Raw genomic sequence first — 10880 nt, 5'->3', positions numbered from 1 at the left:
ACGACTCATTTCTGATCTCCACAAACCAATGGGTGACGTCACTCATGCTCTGTCCATTTATATTAACGGTCTATGATTTACAGTAAAATATGAATGGTGCATTTCCCTACAAATATGCAAATAGTCATTTTTATTCACTTTCCATAGTTTAGTGGTTATCAGGTTTGCCTCACAAATGAAAGGTCCCCTGTTCAAAACAGGGCGACAGCACATTTCTTTGTTCGTGTTGACTTCGCACAGTCAAACTTTCCCGAGTTGAACTCTCAATAACCTTCACTGAAAAATATTCCTGACATGAAATCGTGGCCAGGACTACCGCAGTTTCCATAGTGCAGTAGTCATCACATTCAGGAATTCAGGAATATCCTGTCTAAAATTGATGCAGAAAAACTACTCCTTGTCAGGCTGCTGGAAAAAGTCCTTAAAGACTCTTCAGCTGATCCAGAATGCTGCAGCACGTGTTCTGACAGGAACCAGGAAAAGAGATCACATCTCTCCTGTTTAAGCTTCTCTGCATTGGCTTCCTGTAAAATCCAGATTAGAATTTAAAATCCTTCTTCTCACCTACAAAGCTCTTCATCTTCAAGCACCATCTTATCTTAAAGAGCTCATAGTACCTTATTACCACACCAGAGCACTGCACTCCCAGAATGCAGGGTTACTTGTGGTTCCTAGAGTCTCTAAAAGTAGAACGGGAGCCAGAGCATTCAGCTATCAAGCTCCTCTCCTGTGGAACCAGGTTCCAGTTTGGGTTCAGGAGGCAGACACCATCTCCACATGTAAGAGTAGGCTTAAGACTTTCCTCTTTGATAAAGTTTATAGTTAGGGCTTGCTCGGGTGAGTCCTGAACCATCCCATAGTTTTGCTGCTATAGGCCTAGACTGCCGGGAGACCTCCCATGATGTACCAAGCACCTCTCTCCGAGCGGTCCAAGGCGCTGCGTTCAGGTTGCAGTCTCCACTGGAGGCGTGGGTTCAAATCCCACTTCTGACAACAAGTCTTTACATCTGGAACTAATGTCTAAGACATGATATTGGGAATAAAAAACTTAGCAGATCTTTGTATTTAAGAGTACATAAATGTGCGCAAGAAACGCAATTGCAAGTGAAGTGTTTTTGTGAGCATCTTAATTTTCAACACAAGTAAAGTTACCATGTGTTTTGTACACAGTAGACATATCTACTGCTGTATTCACTGTGTAAAAATGTCTACTTAGCCTATAGTCACTCCGCATTTTTACAAAGTTGTAGGCTACAGTTTTTTTTAATTGCTTTAAATATGCTAGTTTTCATGTTTCTTTTTTTATGTTAACTCTGACATTGATGACTGAGAACTATAATAATAAGAACTATATCATGACATGTTAAACCTACTATATTATCATTTTTTAAACAGGTCCTACTGAAAATCTTTTTTTGTGAGCATTATTATTGTCAACACTGGAGCTGCTGGGCTGCGACCCGATACCGGATAAGCGGATGAAGAAGGCTGTATTCAGGTACTTGTATAGTACATTTATTGTATAATGTTCCAGTTTTTATGGGTGTTACTTAGGGCAGGTATCAGCACTTTAGTTTCCATTTTTATGGAATAAATAAACTTGACATGCCATTAGGTTTAATTTTCAGCAGGTTGAGACATTGGACTTCAGACACTTGCAGCATTAGATGCTTTGTTAAACATCAACAGACTTCATACTGACACAAAGAATAAGATTTAGCAGAGGATGGTTTCCATCTATCGACTTCTGGGTTATGGGACCAGCACGCTTCCGCTGCGCCACTCTGCTCTGCTTATGCTAAGGGGCTGGAAAATCTGTGATTCACATTTTGACGGAGGGCAAGGCAAGGCAAGTCAGCTTTATTTGTATAGCACATTTCAGCAACAGGGCAATTCAAAGTGTTTTACACAAAAACAGTTAAAAAGAATAAAACAGTTAAAAATAAAAACAGATAAAACACAGAAAAAACAGTTTAAAGATAAAAAAAATAAAAATAGATAAAACATAGGAATAAATGTTACAGTGCAGCATAAGAAAATAAACATTAAAGAAATTAACATCATTTAAAGAAAGGCAACATCAAAAAGAAAGGTCTTCAGCATTGATTTAAAAGAACTGAGAGTAGCAGCGGATCTACAGGTTTTTGGGAGTTTGTTCCAGATATGAGGAGCATAGAAACTGAATGCTGCTTCCCCCTGTTTAGTTCTGACTCTAGGAACAGAAAGTAGGCCTGTCCCAAATGACCTGAAAGGTCTGGGGGGGTCATAGTGCACTAGCAGATCAGAGATGTATTTTGGCCCTAAACCGTTTAGTGATTTATAAACTAGCAATAGAACTTTGAAATCAATTCTTTGGGGCACAGGAAGCCAGTGTAAAGACTTCAGAACTGGAGTGATGTGATCCAGTCTCTTGGTCTTAGTGAGGACTCGAGCAGCAGCGTTCTGAATCAGCTGCAGCTGTCTGATTGATTTTTTATGGAGACCTGTAAAGACCCCGTTACAGTAGTCAAGTCTACTGAAGATGAAAGCATGGACAAGTTTTTCCAAATCCTGTTGACACATAAGTCCTTTAACCCTTGATATATTCTTAAGGTGATAATAGGCTGACTTTGCAATTGTCTTAATGTGGCTGTTAAGATTCAGGTCTGAGTCCATGACTACACCAAGATTTCTGGCTTTGTCTGTTGTTTTTAACATTGTTGTTTGGAGCTGAGCACAGACTTTTAATCTCTCCTCTTTTGCTCCAAAAAACAACCACCTCAGTTTTTCCCTCATTTAATTTCTGAAAGTTCTGGCACATTCAGCCGTTAATTTGTTTGATGCACTTGGTCAGTTTTTGTATTGGACTATAGTCCCCTGGCGAAAAGGTTATGTAAATTTGTGTGTCGTCCGCATAACTATGGTAACTTATTTTGTTGTTTTCCATAATCTGAGCCAGTGGAAGCATGTAGATGTTAAACAGACTAGGCCCCAGAATGGAGCCTTGGGGAACTCCGCACGTCATATTTGTACGCTCAGATGTATAATTACCTATTGACACAAAGTAATCCCTATTCTGTAAGTAGGATTCAAACCAGTTTAGTACTGAGCCAGAAAGGCCAACCCATTTTCCAATCGGTCTAGTAATATGTTGTGGTCAACCGTGTCAAATGCAGCACTGAGATCAAGTAATACTAAGACTGAAATTTTGCCATTATCTGTGTTAAGGTGGATGTCATTAAAGACCTTAATGAGAGCCGTCTCAGTGCTGTGGTGTGGTCGGAAACCCGACTGAAAGGTATCAAAACTGTTGTTTAGTGACAAGAAATGGTTGAGTTGTTGAAAAACTGCCTTTTCAATGATTTTACTTAAAAACGGAAGGTTTGATATTGGCCTATAATTGATCATTAGTGATGTGTCTAGATTGTTCTTTTTTAAGAGTGGCTTGATTACTGCAGTTTTCAAGGCCTGTGGAAAGATTCCTGAAAGAAGAGATGTGTTCACAATCTGTAGAAGATCCGAAGCCAAACAATTCAAGACATTTTTGAAAACACCCGCTGGTAGAATATCAAGGCAACAGGAGGAGGATTTCAGATGTTGTATAATGTCCTCCAGGTTTTTATGGTTGATCGTATTAAATTCTGTCATATTGGAATTAGTTTTGCTTGAACACTGTGACAACACATATCCTGAACTTGATATGGAGGCACCGATTGTTTGTCTAATCTTCTGAATTTTGTCTTTGAAGAAGGAGGCAAAGTCATTGCAGGCCTTGGTAGATAAAGGTTCAGATGCTACTGGTACTGGAGGGTTTGTTAACGTAACGACATTGGCAAGGCAGCAACCAAGGCTCCAACAGCTTAAGGGTTGCAAAGGTAAACATTTGGTAGACCTTGCCACTATCTTTTATGTGAGCTTCCTGATTACTCACACATTAATTATTCAAATGTAACACTGATTGGCTGGTGTTTTAAAAAAAGGGCATTGTGAGTGCAGATATAAACATCAGTAAGGCGTCTACCAAGTTGCCTCTTATCATTTTAGTTTGGACACCCAGTGAGGCATACCGTGATGGTTTGGACTTGGTCGACTGGGGTTTTCTGCTGCTCTCGAGCAGACGGCTGTACTCACTCTGGTTTCTCTTCATAACGCACAAGACTTTTGCCTTTTACCAAAGACTTCCTTGGAGGGGAACGCCGATGAGTTGAAACCATTTTTGGTGGGCTTTCCTGTTGGTCCAAGCCTTTTGTACTTTCTTTTGCTTACCTTTGCTTTTACTCATCAGCTCTGTTTTTATTCCACCCAGAAAAGAGATTTTAGACCTGGAATGAGCCATCATTTCCCGTGGAGGTCCAAGTGGGAACGAGTGCAAAGAAGAGTGATGAAGAAACCAAAGGTTAATGGAGTGCCGGAACTGTTATTGTTTTTAGGAAGCAGATTTACAATACACATAACAGCAGCCACGACCCCATCCAGAAATCCGAAGACTGCAGCTATGGCACGGATCTGGATGGGATCATACCTCAGAAGATTGAAGACCTTACCCTCTGATCTTAACGTACCTGGTAGGGATGAGCGAGTACAGCATTATCTGTATCTGTATCTGGGCTCGGATTGGGCGGGGCCTAACCCAGGAGTGGACAGGATTTAATCCAGAAGTGGGTCGGGTTGTCTTGAAATGGGCGGGGCTTTAACCAGTATGTTATTTAAAGCATGCAAATGATATGGGTTGTCAGAGGCGGGGGGGGACTGTGTTCTACGGATCAAATAGATTGAATAAATTAGAAAAAAAAAACAAAATCTACAACAGTCAGAGACGCGACGAAAGAAAAAGGAGAGCCATGTCCTGCTCATTGTTCCTCTTATTTATTCCAGTTTTTTCTGTTGCGTGCAGTTGAAGCAGCACATGAAAAATTACCAACATGCTTTAATACAATTTTTATTGCTCCTAATCTGGGTTAGTTTAACATTAAAGTGGATTTTAATTTTCAGATTAAGATTGTAACAGCTCCTGCCTTAAGGGCTCGTCCGGGAGTTGAACCCGGGACCTCTCGCACCCGAAGCGAGAATCATACCGCTAGACCAACAAGCCACGTAAAAACATCAGAATAGAAATTTTCTATCAAGTAAATGTGATCAGTCAGTGACTCGAAAGGCAATTGTTAAGTAGTTTGTTTGGCATGTAGTGTTTTTATGGCTGCACTACCAGATTGAGCTTTCTGACTATAGTGGATGAAAGACTACTTTTGAAGCAAAACATTTTACCAACATTGGAACTTGAATTTTGGTAAAAAGGAAATGCAGCTTGGATTTGTCACTGACTTGAAAGACTATGGTCAGGTAGATTGTCATGGGGTCTTTTTATGGCTCCACGGCCCGATTGAGCTTTCCAATATAATTTGACAACAGGAAACATTTGATACAAAATATTTTTACCAAAACACAAACTGGATTTTGTCAGTAAAAAGTGAAAGTAAAATCAGGGGATGGGGGAATTTTCAAGCCCAACACAATGCTAATGATATACGCAACAAGCTTAAAATTCTTCCCCCTGTTTAGTTCTGACTCTGGGGACAGAAGGCAGACCTGTCCCAGATGACCTGAGAGGTCTGGGGGGGTCATAGTGTAGTAGCAGATCAGAAATGTATTTAGGCCCTAAACCATTTAGGGAGTTATAAACTAGCAAAAGTACTTTGAAATCAATTCTTTGAGGCACGGGAAGCCAGTTTAAAGATTTCAGAACTGGAGTGATGTGATCCAGTCTGTTGGTCTTAGTGAGGACCCGAGCAGCAGCGTTCTGAATCAGCTGCAGCTGTCTGATTGATTTTTTTAAATTGCCGACATATTTCGGCTTGTTTTTCCAGCCCCTGAATATGAACAGAAGGGCCGAGTGGTGCAGCGGAAGCGTAATGGGCCCATAACCCAGAGGTTGATAGGTTGAAACCGTCCTCTGCTAATAGCAATGCTTTGTATTTTGATGTTTAACAAAGCATATGTTGCTGCAAGTGTTTGAAGTGAAATATCTCCACCTGCTGAACAGTTAACTTAATACCTTGTCAGAAAAATAGAAACTACAGTGCTCATACCTGCTGTAACAACCGTGATAACTGTAGCATAAAAGAATAAATACACTACAATATAATAAATACTGTATATAGAAACATGTGTTTTTAAAGTGCTTGTTTTGCTGTCTATCAGTCAGATTACCACAGGAGGTAATATCTTTTGCAGCTCTTTTAAAGACTCTACCATCATACCTGCTGGAGATGCCAGGTCCTCATACATGTAAAGCATGCGCTCTACCACTGAGCTACATGCCCTTAAGAATTTCAGATTTTTTAGACTTTTTTCTGAGATAGACTTACACGTACCTTTATTAATCCTTTTGGGATGACTCTCACAAAGAAATTGAAATATGTTGTGTATGGCTTTAAAACCTGTAAATGACTGGAAATCAAACCTGGGCAAAATGATTGCACTGCCATACAACGTTCACTGCAAATCTTGTAACACAGACTAAAAAGAATTACCATGGTGGCTTCCAGTACCTATGAGATAACACAATATTGCTCACAAAGGTACATCTGCAATTCGGTATTCTGTGATTTACCAAATTGTGTCATTGGTTTGCTACCACTCTTAAAGTATGCATCTCGTTGTCAGCAGGATTAAAACCTGCGCGGGGAGACCCCAAAGGATTTCTAGTCCATCGCCTTAGCATCATCCACTCGGCCACGACAACCTGAAATGCACTGCTTTTCCTGTTTGCTTTCAGCATTCATAAACTTTTCAGTTGGTTACCAGTAGTTACCAGTTGTCTTAACCACTTGGTCACAACAACCCGAAAAGCAGCGCCATATCTGTTTGCACAAATGTTACTAAATTTTTCAATTGGTTAGTAGTAGTTACCAGACACGGGCAAAGTGGAAATCGTAGTGCGCTGCCTGTGTCTGTGGATCCTCGTGGAGGCAGCTTGATTGATTGATATGCTCCCTTATTTGTACCATAACTGAGATCTATTATCTATTATTTTATCAAAACGGGTTTGGCAAGTAACCTTTCTGGTTACTTCTTGACAAAAAAAAAGCAACTGACCACACAACTAAAGACACTGTGATGGCTGGGAATTGAACCCAGGTCAACTGCTTGGAAGGCAGCTATGCTCACCACTATACCAACATTGCTGGACAACACAAGGTTGGATTTTTTCTTTTTATGAAATTAAGGCATTAAGATCAATTTCCAAAAGATGATTTTTTTAATTCCTCTTTTCAGTCAACTTCAGCATGGGTTTCTAAACGCATGCATACCACTGTATGCATGTATACCAGCATGCCTTTCAAAATGTAGACCAAGTATGTACGTAAAAAAAAGAAACAGAGCCGTGTTGACACAGAAAAAGAATTTGACAGCAGAAAGCACCATATTAAGGACACACAGTAGACCTACAATGAAATTGTAATTGCACTGCTTTGAAAATAGTATGAACCTTCTTCATCACAAACCTGATGGTGCAGTACTTGATCCACATGGATCCACTTGCTGTCCATCTGGCTGTTCCTCTCTCTGTCCCATTTATGTTTTCTTCCTCCTCACTCTCTTCTTCATGCTCCTCACCCTCTTCTTCATCTTCCTCCCCCTCGGGAATATCCCTCTCTGTGTCAGAGCCCTCACTTTCATCACATGCCCTCTCTCCAAACTCCCAAAACTCCTCTGGCTCTCCCTCTTCCTGCTCTTCAGTCCCTTGATTTGTTTCTCTCACTGCGGTTTTTCTCACTTTTTGTTTACTAGGGCTCTATATGGCTTCCTCGTTTCCTGATAAATATTAGAAGAAGATAAAACTTAGGGGTATGCATTGCATTTCCCTCCCTACTCAACACGGGCATAAAGCCTGTCGATTACTTTACACAAATGTATTTGTTATCGCAATGCAACAGCAAAGACGGATGAAGTTACGTGTTAACATCCAGAGCTGCCAAAAGTACTCAAGTAGAAGTAGAGATAATTAATATAATAATAGTAATAATAATTATGTTAAAAAATACTCTGTTAAAAGTAGAAGTACTGATTTAACTGCTTTACTCAAGTAAAAGTAACACATGTTACTAGGGAGCACGCTGAGGAACTACAGTGGACATGGAAAAAAGACTCTTTATTCTTTATTCTTTATTCTTTACATGCCATTGGCAAACATTTAAATTGGCTGTCTGCCAATAGGCCTAAAACGTATATAAAACATTTAGCTTATTTATAGTGACAGAGACTGGGCTCCAGGTTAATAAGATTCTGACCAAGTAGCAAGATAAGAAATCAAGTGTGATTTTGTGAGAAGTCTGTGTATATTCCAATCCAATTAGATTCAGTTTGGTATTGATGATGCAAAAATAATTACTAACTCCAGTGAAATTATTTAAACTTAGTGAAGACTAGATTAGGACTGGATTTAAAGCTGATTCTGGTTTCCCATTTCGGCCCAGGTGTGTCTGTTAAAACACAGACGGAGACAACTTCTCTCTGTTGATGCTTTATTACAATCAAGCATCAGGATAAACATGGGGGGGGGCAGCTCTGTTATGGCTGTGTGTGTGGTAATAAAAGAAATACATAACATTGCTGTTCACAATCACACCTGATAGACGACCTTTAGTACAAAACTAAAGTAACGAGCCAATTTTGTAAAGTGTAAGGAAAATACCAATATTCATGTTCAAATGTAAGGAGTAAAAGTAAAAAGTTGCCAAAAAAATAAATAGCAAAGTAAAAATATCTGAAAAATCTACTTGAGTACAGTAACATAGTATTTGTACTTCATTACTTCCCATCTCTGATGACCATAAAGATTAATATGTACATGGTTTGCAGAACTGTACTTCTGATAGACATAAGGCCACTTGGGTTATCTTTGGGCTGCTCTATGGTGTTCTGCAGGAGGATAAATCCCAGAGTTGGCTCTCTACAGGTTTATAAGAAACAAACTTCCCTGGGCGGACTTGAACCACCATCCTTTCAGTTAACAGCCGACTGCGCTGACCTGTTGCGCCACAGAGATTGCGCCTCTCTGAGGTTTTATGAGCAGGAGCTCGATCTTTAAGCCACAAACATTTGCTTTATGACTTTTTGAGGTTGCGCTGCACATGTCTGCTTATCAGGCTACTTTCCTGTTACTCAGAAATTGGGGAAGCTGACTCATGCGGAAATGTAGAAGCTGGACGTGCATTGTATTGTTCTTACATATCAATTGGATTCTGACCTTGAATTCAAATATTTGGCATCCAAGAAAATTTCGGAACTGATGATGTATCAGTCATTTTGCTGGTAGTTTCTGTTTGAATTTAAAATGTTATATGTGCTTAAACATTGTGTTTGATTTGCAATATACATTTAAGGTAAAAGTTAAAAGCATGTTATCTTTTCTATGCACGTCCTGAAAGGGTCATAAACTTTCAGTCACATTCCAACTGAAAGATTACAAATAGGCTCACAAACATATCATACCACTGGGACCTGGAGACCCGACCCTGAGTGAATGAGACCAGGGAGCCGAAGAGCCAGACAAAGGAAGGGGAGAGCTGTGATAGCTTGATATATGTAACTTTGTCTCTGGGATATCCTATGTAATAAAAATGATTCACACATCAACATCTGAGATTCTGACTATTAATTGACTGAACCCTGAGACCGGAGCAGGATTTAGCTCCAACAGCTGACAGTTGAGAAACCTTCCCTTGTTAACTATGACATGGATGACTGAGAACCTACTATATCAGGACATGGTTAATTTACTATATAATAATTTTTTAGACAAGTCCTACTGAGTTTCTGTTGGATGAGTCAGGATGGCTGAGCGGTCCAAGGCGCTGCGTTCAGGTCCCAGTCTCCACTGGAGGCGTGGTTTCAACTCCCACTTTTGACAACTAGTGCTTTCATCTGTAACTAATGTCTGAGACATGATATTGGGAATAAAGAACTTAGCAGTTCTTTGTATTTAAGAGAACATGAATGAGCGCAGGAAACTCTATTGCAAGTAAAGCTTTGTGTTATCATCTTTATTGTCAACAGAAGTAAAGTTACCATGTGTTTGTACACAGTAGACATATCTACTCCTGTATTCACTGTCTGTGGCAAGTCCTTTAAAACCTGTTCTTGACTTGCTTTTTCCCACATCCTCTTAACATTTAGCTGACTAAACGACTTAAGTTGGCCAGTAATTGTTGCTTTTTCATCTTCGTTGTGATTGTTGTGTGCCTTTAATATCAAACGTGTGGATATTATGAAAGAAACTGCCCAGTAAACACTTCTATAGCATCCATGGTGTAATGGTTAGCACTCTGGACTCTGAAGCCAACCATCTGAGTTAGAATCTCGGTGGAACCTGTTTTTAAGTTGTATGTATGCATTGGCTTAAGTTAAGTGTAATGTATTGTTTGTGTTGTAGTATCTATACAGATTTGTGGTGTGGTATGGAACCATTGTCCTGTCTTTTATGTATTATGAAACTTATTGCCGCCCGCATGACTCCCTGAAATAAGAGTTACAGTAGCTCAATGGGATTGTTTTATTATTAACGCCAATGATTGACTTGTTTTAAATGTCTGGGAATGTGGAAAAGCTCCATGCTAACTACCTAAAATAAAACAAGGCCACATGCTGATTATTGGGGACTTGATTTGATGGATTTCCTGTTGTCTCTGTTTAACGCCTAATTTAAAGGTAAAGTCAGCGTCCACTAAAGGTTGTGTTGTTGCTGCTTACAGACTCAGATCATTATTCTAAGTGTTTGACTACATTATGGGATGGTTCCCTACAGAGATAGCCCTTTTAGGTAAAGAGGAACATCCTTTTAGTTTGGATCCTTTAGTTTCCAACCAGACCAGAGTGGTGATTGTAGGAACAGTGGAAAG

General features: G+C 39.7%; 2 non-coding genes across 2 annotated transcripts; one reads left to right on the top strand and one right to left on the bottom strand.

Annotated features, from left to right (window-relative positions):
- Positions 1-4106: 4106 nt before the first annotated feature.
- On the top strand, positions 4107-4219 carry LOC117940686. The gene has a single exon (XR_004655798.1). It is a non-coding gene; the product is annotated as a U5 spliceosomal RNA (small nuclear RNA).
- A 780-nt stretch (positions 4220-4999) lies between these two features.
- trnap-cgg lies at positions 5000-5071 on the bottom strand. Its single transcript has one exon. It is a non-coding gene; the product is annotated as a tRNA-Pro (tRNA).
- Positions 5072-10880: the final 5809 nt, after the last annotated feature.

This window comes from Etheostoma cragini, unplaced genomic scaffold (genome assembly GCF_013103735.1).
Source record: "Etheostoma cragini isolate CJK2018 unplaced genomic scaffold, CSU_Ecrag_1.0 ScbMSFa_3055, whole genome shotgun sequence".
Taxonomy (NCBI): Eukaryota; Metazoa; Chordata; class Actinopteri; order Perciformes; family Percidae; genus Etheostoma; species Etheostoma cragini.
This window is presented reverse-complemented; position numbering and strand designations above follow the sequence as displayed.